The sequence below is a fragment of the Nasonia vitripennis genome (genome assembly GCF_009193385.2).
Source record: "Nasonia vitripennis strain AsymCx chromosome 3 unlocalized genomic scaffold, Nvit_psr_1.1 chr3_random0005, whole genome shotgun sequence".
Lineage (NCBI taxonomy): Eukaryota > Metazoa > Arthropoda > Insecta > Hymenoptera > Pteromalidae > Nasonia > Nasonia vitripennis.
The window spans coordinates 1,304,979-1,317,194 of NW_022279624.1; the positions used below are offsets into that span (position 1 = coordinate 1,304,979).

Consider the following 12,216-nt stretch of genomic DNA (forward strand, 5'->3'; position numbering starts at 1 on the left):
TAGGCACCGGATTTCTCGTAAGCAAAAGCATCATACATTCGGTTAAAAGTTTCAAATCCGTCAATGATAGGCTCTCGTACATCATTATCGAAGGGGAATGGTATAGATATGTATTTATTAATGTACACTGTCCTACGGAGGACAAAGAAGAAGAAGCTAAGGATCTCTATTACGAAACTTTAGAGCAGGTAATCGACCAGTTCGCGTCATACGACACAAGAATAGTATTAGGCGATTTCAATGCTAAAATAGGTAGGGAGGAAATGTTTAGACCTACTATAGGTAAGGAAAGCCTGCACGAAGCCAGCAATGATAACGGTATTAGGGTCATAAATTTCGCGGCGGCAAAAGATCTTATAATCAAAACTACGTGTTTTAAGCACAAGAACATACACAAGGCAACGTGGACATCGCCGGACGGGGCCACACAGAACCAAATTGATCATTTCCTCATTGAAAAAAGACGTCATACTAATGTTCTTGACGTAAGGGCTTACAGAGGGGCAGATAGCGACTCGGACCACTTCCTAGTAGTAGCCAAATTAAGAGCTAGACTAGTAGCGAAACAAATAGTAAGCGAGCAAACAAGATAGAAAGCTTCGATATTGAGAAACTACGAGATAGAACAGAGCGAATTAGGTACCAGATAGAAATTAATAACAGGTTTCAGGCACTTGAAGAAGCAAACACATCGCCGGAGGGGAATGGCGAACCGAATAGCTTATGGGGGGACATCGAAAAAACGGTAAAAGAGGCCGCGAACAAAGTACTGGGTAAAAAGAAAAAGCCACAGAGCAAACCATGGTTTGACGAAGAGTGCGAACTCTGGTTTGAAAGGCGCAAAAAGTCTAAATTAGATAGCTTACAAAATAGAAGCGATAGGACCGTAGAAGAGTATTCTAACGTAAGGAAACAGACGAGCGCGATCTACAGAAATAAGAAGCGGGAGTATCAAAAGAATCTTATTAGGAGAATAGAAACTAACAGTAAGGAAAATAACCCCCGCGAAATGTACAGAGGGATTAACGCCATCAGAAAGGGTTTTAGGAGTAGAGCGCAATTAATGAAGGACGAAAACGGGGACCTCGTAACAAATGACAACGAATTACTGTCGCTGTGGAAAAATTATTTCGATAAATTATTAAACGTGCACGAAAATAGCGAAGAATTAGGGGACGAAATTCACACTGCTGAACCCCACGTGGAGGAACCGAGCTACCAAGAAGTAGAGGCCGCGATTAAAAAACTAAAAAACAACAAAGCCGCGGGAAATGACTCTATACCAGCTGAGTTACTCAAATATGGGGGCGTCGAGCTCACTTTCAAAATCTATAAACTAGTATGTGCCATCTGGAAAAATGAAACAATACCCGAAAATTGGAAGGAATCTATCATTATACCGATTTTTAAAAAGGGGGATAAGACAGACTGCAATAACTATAGGGGTATTTCACTTTTAGCAACGTGCTACAAAGTTCTGTCAAACGTAATATAAGCTAGACTCACTCCATTCGCGGAAGATATAGTAGGAGATTATCAGTGCGGATTTCGGCGCAACAGATCGACGAGCGATCAAATGTTTACCATAAGACAGTTGTTAGAAAAAAAGTGGGAATTTTGCGAAACCATACAGCAACTATTTATAGGTTTTAAAAAAGCGTACGACTCTATTAAGCGAAGCAAAATGTATCAAATTCTAGTACTTCTCGGTGAACCGAAAAAACTCGTGAGATTAATTCAAATATGTCTGAACGGAAGCACGGGAAAGGTCCGAGTAGGCGGTAATGTATCAGAACCCTTCATGATACGCGATGGTTTAAAACAAGGGGATGGGCTCTCTACGATGCTGTTCAACTTAACGTTAGAGTATGCCGTTAGAAAAATGCAGGTTAGCCAGCTGGGCGCAACGCTTAATGGAACAACGCAGATACTAGGCTACGCAGATGATTTGGATATACTGGGGGATTGTAGGGAAACGGTAGCAAGAAACGCGGAAATCCTCATAAAAGCGGTGGAGTATACAGGGTTAGAAGTGAGTGAATCAAAAACAAAGTACATGATTGTGGATAAGCTAGGCATCTGCAGAGGGGAGGAAGATCTCAGAGTTGGGAATTTTACTTTTGAAAAGGTTAGCGAATTCAGGTATCTGGGTACGACCATAAATGATAGAAACGAGATTAATGTCGAAATAAATAAGAGACTCCATTCGGGTAATGCTTGCTTCTACGCCGTGAGTAATTTACTTAAGTCGAGGCTGTTGTCTAAAAACGTTAAAATAAGAATATACAGGACAATAATACTGCCGATGGTTCTGTACGAGTGCGAAACGTGGGCTCTCACTAAGCAGGCGGACAACCGTTTTTGGGTATTTGAAAATAAAGTCTTGCGAAAAATATACGGGCCGAAGAAAGATGAGGAAACCGGGGAATGGAGGAGACAACACAATGATGAGTTACACAATCTGTACGCGTCACCAAATATTAACAGAATAATAAAATCGCGCAAATTGGGATGGGCAGGGCACGTAGCGAGAATGGGAGACGACCGTACGGCAGCGCGTGTCATGAAGGGCAGGCCGATGGTAACGCGACCTCTAGGTAGATCTAGACGTAGATGGGAGGACAACGTAAAAGCGGATCTAGTAGAAATAGGACGGGTGGGTGTCGATCGGAGAGGTGCATCTTGGGTGGGGTTGACACAAGATAGGGCAGCGTGGAAAGCTTGCGTAGATGAGGCGATGAACTTTCGAGTTCCAAATGCCATGTAAAAAAAAAAAAAAAAATTAATTTGTTAAAATTGTCAATACTATTACAAGTTCGTTTTTCTGAATTGAATCTTTGCTTATAGTGTCTAAATATTCGAAATTAGCCATTTTATCTATTTAAATTTTTACCGCTTCTCAGTCTTGATCCTTTCTGGTTTGATTGTATTTGCGTAGAGAACGGCTGTTGTCTCGTTGCAGAATTCCGTCGACCTTGTTGTTGAGTTGTTCCAGCTTCGATTCGATCTTGATTTATCTTGATTATATCGATTTCCGTTGGACCTTGATCCTGTTGAAGTTGTTGATAAGTTACCATCCTTGTATAGTAACCTGGGATCACAGATGGTAAGTTAGGTTTCGTCTGTTAGTTGATTCTTTCTATGTATAAGCTTCTTTTCTTCTTGAATATGTTGCATAGGTTGTGATCACTAGCAACATGTTTAATGTCAAATGTGGTGTTGTAGCTAAGTTAACATTTGAATATTCACAATTTAGGCACTTTATTATATTGTTTGTGCAGTCACTGGTCTTATGACTTGTAAATCTTTTGTAAATATGCAGGGCTAGGCCTTTATTTGAGAAATTGCTGAAATTCCTCGAGTTTATATTACTCTCTATCTCAACTTGACTCCAATTCATATAGTTGTCAAAACCAACTGTTTTAGTTTTAAGAATTATGAGTTCTTCTTTCCTAACCTCACAAACTCCTTCTAGGTTTTCCTTTAATACAGTTTCAGTTAGTTCAACACTATCACTATTTACACAGTTAATGACTAGTTCTTCTTTTTTGTTATAATACATATTTTTAGTTTGTATCTTTTTTCTGGCGTTAAGCACTCTATAACCTTCTTTTTCATATCTATAGTCTCATTGCCCATGTTATTTACTGTTATTTTTGGCACTTTTTACGGAGCGGTTTTGGCTGGTTTATCACTTCAGCATAGGATGCTCTAGGCAATACACTACCATACTGTTTAGTTACTAGTTTTGCCTTCGACAAATTATTTTTTTCTCCCAGTTCTTCGACTAGTTGCTTCAATAGTAAATTTTCAGTTTTCAGTATGTTGTACTTCTCATTAAAATCACAATCCTGTAGATCTTGCGCTGAACTAGTTACTTCCTTTAAGAGTTATTTTCTTACTTCTTCGGATTTCTTTAAATTTATTCGCGCAATTAACACTTTTGCTGACTCTCTTATGCTGTCGTTCTCAATTTTTGAGGTTATGTCCTTGTAGTTATGTTCTGGGCAAACATTAAGTTGTTACTCACTTTCCAATAATTTTTTTCTTTCTGCGCTAAGCAGCTCGGATGCATCGGAGATAATACAAATAATTGTTATCGCTTTCGTTTGTTTATGACAGTTGAAATAGCTAGGACACCCGCCATGTTGGCTGATATGAGAGATACTTTGAGAACACTATAACTTACACATGATTGGTTTTCTTCTTCAGAAGCAATTTGTACATTTATTCCCTCATCACTACTGGATATTTGATCTTCATGGTCATCTAATATGTGGCGATTCTCTGGAGGAATATCTAATATGTGGTGATTCTCTGGAGGAACTGCGGTAACTGTAACCTGAAATTTAAGATAATTTTAATTACCATATACTTACTCAAGAAACTTAGTATTATCAAGCATATTTTTACTGTTACATATGTGAAAAAAGTATAGTTATAGTTTTTAATTTTTGTTATTTTTAAAGTTATACATACTTTTTCTTGTTTTATTTTTGCTCTTATTTTCCTTTTGGCGTAATCAGTGAATCGTGCATCACTGAACAAATTTTTTTTTCCTTGTTGACATGTTGTAAAGCCAGTCGAATATACAAAAACTTATAATATATGTTTGTTTTATCAAATTTTTTAGTGTTAATGAGTTTCAAAGGTTATACTGCACTACTATAATGTTTTCATATGACATGGAGCATGATATTGTATAGTATGCAATGTCTGCAACTACGGGTCCCTCTACATTACAGAGGGTCCAGGGACAGTGTGGCAGATCCATCCGCCCTTCGCTGACTGGTCTGCCATTTCTAGGATAAGCAATATTATTGCCTATTCACAAAATATATACTTCTCGTTTAGTATAGTAAATTCTGTGGTATGTGTGTGTGTGTGTGTTCGCCTATAAATGGCGGCTTCCGGAAAATTTGCCACTGGTTACCACACTGTCCCTGGACCCTCTGTACTCTACATGTATCATTAAGCGTCGGTTCCAACATTCCACATTCCGAATCGCATTTTTCACTCTGAAAATAAAGATTTATTAAATGCACTATTTCATGTGCATCATTAAAAAAAAAAGATTCTAGTCAAATGTAATACATATTCAAAAATGAGTAGTAATAGGGAAGTACCATCAACATCAGGATTTCAAAATAAATTAAGTTCTGAAGCCAATGTTAATTATGTAAATTATGCCCTAGTATCGTTTCTCAACGATAATGTAAATAAAATAGTGCCACTTGATCATGTAAAGATTAATCGTCACAGTCAAATACAGTTTGAGCCGTCAACTTGCTTAGACTTTGATCCCAAGCAAAAGGTTTATGTGACGTAGTAGTATTGTAATTAAGAAGGTGATAAATGCGAAAAGGTGAATTGCGATCATCCAACAGACTTGTACTCTGCTTTTATCAAATACTTAGGAGGTAAACAATCTCAATACTTTTATATTTAGATCAGTCTTAATACTTTAATCATTTATGATATATGGGTAATTCTGCCATAACTTCCAACTTTTGCACACCTGCTTCTCAGACGTTTACGCATCTAAAACATAACCAAACATAACTGACTACGTTTGCCAGCAGTTACAGCTGAGTAGCCATGCATATATTTATTAGTTACAGCAGCATCACCCATATAAGAAAATATTTAAATGGATTGAATACTACATTGTGATTTACTGTAATTAAATCCATTTATATTATGAATATACATGGTGATTCTAGAACAATACAACATTTTGGTACCACCGTGATCAGCGTGAAAAGCTGAGTCCAGGGGAATTAGTCCGAAAAATTTTCCTCCACTTTTTAATTTCCCAGTCAGGAAAAGAAAATCTCCCCACCACTGCGCCAGGCGGAGAAGCGCGCGGTGACGAATGAGAGAAACCGTTACTAAGGAGGTCGGGAAAAAGGGGAAGCGGACGCGATTTGAACTATTTCCGCAGAATCTGATGATCGGCTTGCGCCGAAAACTAATGTTCCATGAGCAAAATCTTTGTGATTCGAGAAAAGCTAGGAGGTGCGTAGCCCAACGCAGATTGAAACGTAACCTATTTACAGGTTATCGAGCTTTTGCATTTTAATTTCAAATGAGTCTGTGCTTCGACGCACAGCCCGAACTTGGTCGGTACAGCTAATTACGAGCTATCGAGAGCTAGGCGCGAAAAAATTTCAAACGAGAGACCGCTTTTATAGCACAGAACGTGCTTCCTCTTGCTTCCATTGCGTGAGCGGTGATTAGAAATGTTTTGTGTGTACGACTGTCCCAAGTCTCTACGCCCGGTTTTACTTTTATTAGCTGAAAAGAACGTAGGTCTAAAGCCCCGTAGAGGTAGCATAATTTTGGAGCATAGCACACAAGACAGCATGCTTCCGCTTGCCTTCACCGAAAGGGCGTAAGGTTTTAGAATGGACTAAAAAGGCGTTTTAGCAGAATATCCTAACTTTATACCAGACTTTTACATATCACAGAATATTCCATGAACTAATTTCTTTTCCTTCATTTCCAGATTTCCTCGATGGCCTGGGCATTCTCCGATCAAAGTGAATTGAAAGCAACAAAAAACTCTATTCTGATGCCAACTTTTAAGGCTTTCTTTAAAGAAAATTTGATAGAAATAAATGTCTAAGAAAGTATCAGTTGTTATTACTCAGTATCTGTTTATTACTAAGAAACTTATTGTGCTTTAAATGGCTCTACGGCGAAGTGGCGCGTTGTGCACACGCATACACAGCTACTCTGCCTTACAGCATCGGAAAATCCGCGGCAGAGGGACCCTGCTCGTTTTCCGGAAAAGTTTTCCACCTTTACTGACGTTTCCGCGGCGGCGAACGCGAACGGCAACTCATATTAATTCGCTGTTCCGCGCTACTAAGATTTCTACAAAAGTGCTTCTTTTCATTTAAAATTACTAGCAAAGGAAAATCACAGCGTCGCCTCGACAAATCGTCTCCCAAGCAACAGATTTTGCACCGCCTCACCGATCGAAAACCACACTCGTTTTAGCGCAACTTTAAAAAATCGCAGGGGCTCCTCTGTCGGAGTAGCCGTGGTAAGTAAGGATCTTGCGATAAGAGAACCTTTCCCCACTCACACGTCGCACGGGAAGCTAGCATGGCCGGGCTGATAGAAAAAAGCGCCATTTCGACCGAAATTCGAGAAAACGGTGGGCTGTTGTCTGCGGGCATCGCTGCTGCGAAGATATCTTAAGCACAAGAGCTTTTTTAGGTAGTGTGTCGCGTTAAGGGCTCGCGCAATCTCACCGCACGAAACACGTGTCCGCACCAATAACTATGTGTCAACAGAATCGGAAGGAGAAAAAGAGGTTGATGCAGTCAGTGATTTAAAAAATGATTTTTTGTTTAATTCAAGCATAAGAATGACAATAATATTTTTATTCTATATGTAGGAAAGAAAAAATGTTGAGTTTAAGAAGAAAACAGTTGTTAAAAAAAGAAATTAAAATATCTTACAAAAGTTAACGAAGGCGTTTGAAATACCATCCTACCACGATTCTCATAGTCAGGAAAGCGATAAAGTAAACAGAAATAGTCAAAAAATACATGAACTGAAAGACGTACGAGAGCAATTAGAATATATGCCATCTCGAACAATCTCACAGTCACAAGAAAAGATAAATGTAAGTGATTATTTTATTTATTGATCAATATAAATTAAAAAATTGTTAGCTGAATTTGTATCTTTTTTTTCTAATAAATTATGTCTATTATAGGGAAAAACGAGGATATACAAAAAAATGTAAATTCGCCAACTTTATCATCATCAGGCAGTGATCGATCAAGCCCTCTGTCTTCTATTTCAAATCTCTCATCCCCAAAACCAAAACGCAGCTCCAAACAGAGATTGTTGGAATCGTCACCACCAAATTTACGAGCTACAGATAAAAGTATGGACAAGAGAAATAAAAATATGAATAATAGAGTTCAAAATGTAAACAAGCGATCTAGAGATACATCAGCAGGTAATCATTGTGAACATAACTATAAAGCACTCAACAGAAATCAAGACACAGTTGATATAGGTGAAAATAGTTCTGGTTGCCCTGTGCGTGTAAATATAAATAATAGAAATGAAGATGTAGATGAAAGAACCCACGAAAATGTGGGTGAAGGAACTGAAAATAGAGATAATGATGAAGGTGAAAATGGAAATGATTAAGGTGAAAATGGAAATGATTAAGGTGAAAATGGAAATGAAGGTGCAAGTGACGATGGATATGCCTTAGATGAAAATATAGATAATTTACGTAATCGTAATCAAAAGTTCAAATTTTGGATTTAGTTAGTATTATACAGTATCTTTCGATCCCGTTCTTTGGGCTGTTCATAAAACCAGTTAGTTTCAGATATAAGGTTTTCACAGATAAAGGTACAGATCTGGCTAGATTCCCTACCCTATTGAAAATAATTGGGTGGGAATCCAGCTGGAAAATCCACACGGATTTCCAAGTGGATTGACATGGATTCTATGTGGATCGGACATGGATTCCAGATGAATTTTTTACCCAATCCAGATGGATTTTTTACCTAATCCAGATAAATTTTTTTACACAATCCAGGTGGTTATTTTTTTACAAAATCCAGGTGGATTTTCTTTTACAAAATCCAGGTGGATTTTTTTTACAAAATCCAGGTGGATTTTTTTTTACAAAATCCGGGTGGATTTTTTTTTACAAAATCCAGGTGGATTTTTTCACAAAATCTACCTGTTTGTTTTACAAAATCTAGGTGGATTTTCCTCGTAGATTCTTCTCCCAAAATCCAGGTAAAATTATTTTTTGGAAAATCAAAACGGATTTTATTTTTTTTTTGAAAATTCAGTCCATTTTTACAATATCTAGGTGGTTCTTCACTTGTGTTTATACCGTGAGTTACGGAATTCACGTAAATTTTTTTATCCTATGCTACTTAATTTTGAGATATTATTTTAAGAACATTAATGTTTCCATTTCGAGATCACTGTGTAGCTTTCGTTATTAGTGCAATACGGGAAAATAGAAAGATTTATTAATTTATTTATTTATTTATTATTACCAGAAGAAAGGCTATAGCCGGGTTACTATGGTGAAATGGCCCCCTTGGAAAATGTATATATGTTATATACCATTCGATGGGGGATAAAAAAAAACTCCCATAGCCAAATTTTTAGCTCTCTGCCTAGTGCGCATGCGCAGTAACGTCGATAAACGTGTTTTTTTGATTTTATTTTTTTCTGAAGTCCCTATAGGATAAAAATTTTTTTAAAAATTCACATTGGTGTATTTTTATGTCATGAATAACTGCAATTTTTTTGGGATTACTTAACCTCAAATATCGGATCTAAAAAAATTATTAAAGTTTTCAATCGATATTTTGACCCCCTTGTTTTTGAGGTGCAACTTTTTAAGTAGACTTTTTTTGTGTACTTTTTCCCGTTCTTTACGATGGCACTAACGTTTTTTCCTTAAAAATGGTGGCACAACTCGATTTGAGCCAAAAACTGATTTTTTTTGCCATTTTTTCACGTTTTTAGCTGGTTATGTTACAATTTAGTTACTAAAGTGACTCCTTTTGAGTAGTTTTGCATATCTTCCCATGAAAACATAATCAAATGAAATATTTTGTTCGCTCCAAGCCGTATTTTTTATATTATCTTACGTTTTCAATGATGGTCTTATCAGAATTTGAGGTAATAAAGGGTTTCTCTCTATATATAAAAAGAATATCGCCGCTGTCAGTGTCTGCTTTTCTCTTTAACCTAAAAATGCCCTCATTTGAGTGATTTAACGCCGAAAAAGGCCATTTTTGGTACCATGTAACCCAAAACTAACCTAAAAATGTCATAATGCAAGGGTTTTCATACAAAAAAGCCTGTTTTTAGCTAAACATAGCCTTGAAATCGATCGTTTGAGGGTACTTTTGGCGTCTTGTGGTCTTAAAAAGGCCATATTTGGCTTATCTGCCTCTACTTAATTGATTATTCAAAATCTATTGACAGTAATAATTATCAGGTAAAAAGGAATTGAAGTTAAGTATGTTCAATTCGTACAAAGTATAATTTATTATCTTCATAGGCTATTTAAAATAAATTATGAACGAATTATGAACGTATACAAGTAGCTTTTTAAAAATAACGAATGTTCACAATAGAAAAAATGATTCACTCATCATTGTCACTATCTTCATCAATACACACTTCAATTTGATCATTAAGAAACATTTTAGACAGAATTTCAGCTGGTCGTATGATTTTTGATAAATATCTTCCATGTGAAAGATAATAGATTATGGCAGCAATATGCGCACAACATCCTATAGTACGGTTACCGTTAGCACAATCACAACAGTGTCTTAAGATGCTAGAATAACCAATACCATTTGGTTTATACTCAACGAAACATTTGTATTGTTTTCTGTTAATATGCCTGGATTGAACTTCAAGTTTGAAAATATTGTTAGTCTCTTTTGAATATCCAATCTTCAAATTATTATCTGCGTCAAGCATTTCCGCTAAGTAAGATATTGTCTGTTTAAGCTGATATGTTCCTGTAAACAGAATTTTCAAATCTTTTATTGTTAATTCAGGAAAGTCTGGTAAATCATCCGAAGTTATTATTTTAAATGGTAGTTTCCGACGACTCCATCTTTTGTCTGCTACTAAAACTGCTAATGTATTTTCAACATTTTTTCTAGATTGCATAGCACTAAATATTTCATCTTGCATGTCTTCATCAGAATCTAGGCGTTTGCCAAACAAGTTATTTAAGTAGCAAGAAATTTTACAATAAGATCCAGTATTTTTCACCATTTTATTATCAAGTTTGTGATCTAATAACCTATATTTTTTCTTTTGAACTCCGTGCACTGCAACAACCCATCGCAGTTTTGTCGTGAATCTTGTTTCATTTGATTCTTGCGTAGAAAGTTGAGATTTTGAACCTTTGAGTGCAGGCATCAAAACAATATAACCCATATTTTCTAATTTTTGTTTAATGTCCCTGAAACCTCTATCCAGTATAAAAATGTCCCCTTGGCGAAGAAGTTTCTGTAAAATATTCTGCTTCTCTTCCAATATTTCAATCAGTATTGTAGCATCATTTTTATTTGCAAGATATGGACCTAACTGGTCAACAACATAACCATTAGTAGTACATATAGTAAATGGTTTAGTCAGAGGAACTTTTTTTTGGCCTGAATAAGATTTTCTTTGGTACTCGTTATTAGAGCTTTTTTCATGCCTTATATAAGTACCATCAGCAATCAAAATAAGTTGTTTACCAGGATGTAATTTCTTTGCCATATTAGAAGTTTGATTTTCAATCAATTCATTTCTGTCTACATTTTCTAATCCAAAGTGTTTTGGTAGTAAATCTTTTTCGAAAGATAATAATACTGATTGACAAAAACGAGATACTTGTTGTTCGCTTTCAATGTCAAATATTGTAGAGATGAGCGAGTTAGAATTCCCAGAGCGCATTTTGAATAAAAATACGACAATGGCTTGTGTCGCTGTCCTTACACAGGAATTCTTCAGAGAAGTGAGTTGATCTTTAAGATAATTAATATTTTCCCACGTTAATCCCGTAAAAACTTTCAATTTTTTTTCAGGCATGGAAAATTCAGCTACTGTATCTAATAAAGTTTCGTCTGCTTTCATTGATAATTGACTCAAAAATTGTAGTAATTCATCAATATATACCGTACTTGTAGTGGAAAAAATATTAATTTTATTTAGTTCATCTTCATAAAATCTTTTTTTAATTAAATGTGTGCAACAGCATCTATTGCCATGTGGAATAAAAACATTCATTTTACTATAAACTTGAATTCGGGCCTCTAAAGGAACTAATATATTATTAGTCTGTTTTTGGTACCCACAAACAAAGCAATATTTATGTGCCGCAATCGTCCTTTGAATAAGTAATTCCGTGGTTGCTCGTACTTTTTGTTCCTTTATTGTGTATACAGATGATTGTGTACTTTCCTGAGATGATGAAGTGACAGTTAGCTGAGAAAATGATTCAGAAACATTTGAATCTTGAGACGAAGCAGTTGCTGGAACATTAACCTTTTTAGGTTTAGAGCTTGATATGTATTTGGCTAATCGCTTTCTACATGAATCACAAATTACATCATGGATGTAAATATCTTTATTTGATAATTGTTTAGCATATTCGATTTCAACTTCAGATTCGATTTCCTTTTCTCGACCAATTGA

General features: G+C 36.1%; 1 protein-coding gene across 10 annotated transcripts in view; it reads right to left on the reverse strand.

The window, feature by feature from the left end:
- LOC107981434 overlaps positions 1–12,216 on the reverse strand; it is a 262,240-nt gene that overhangs the window by 163,021 nt on the left and 87,003 nt on the right. The window contains exon 2 of one of the 10 annotated variants that reach the window (XM_031925843.2): positions 2,894–4,342. The exons of the other annotated variants lie outside the window; for them this stretch is intronic. The gene's annotated coding sequence lies outside the window, so the exon portion shown is untranslated. The remainder of the gene's footprint in view (positions 1–2,893; positions 4,343–12,216) is intronic. 10 annotated transcript variants of the gene reach the window in all.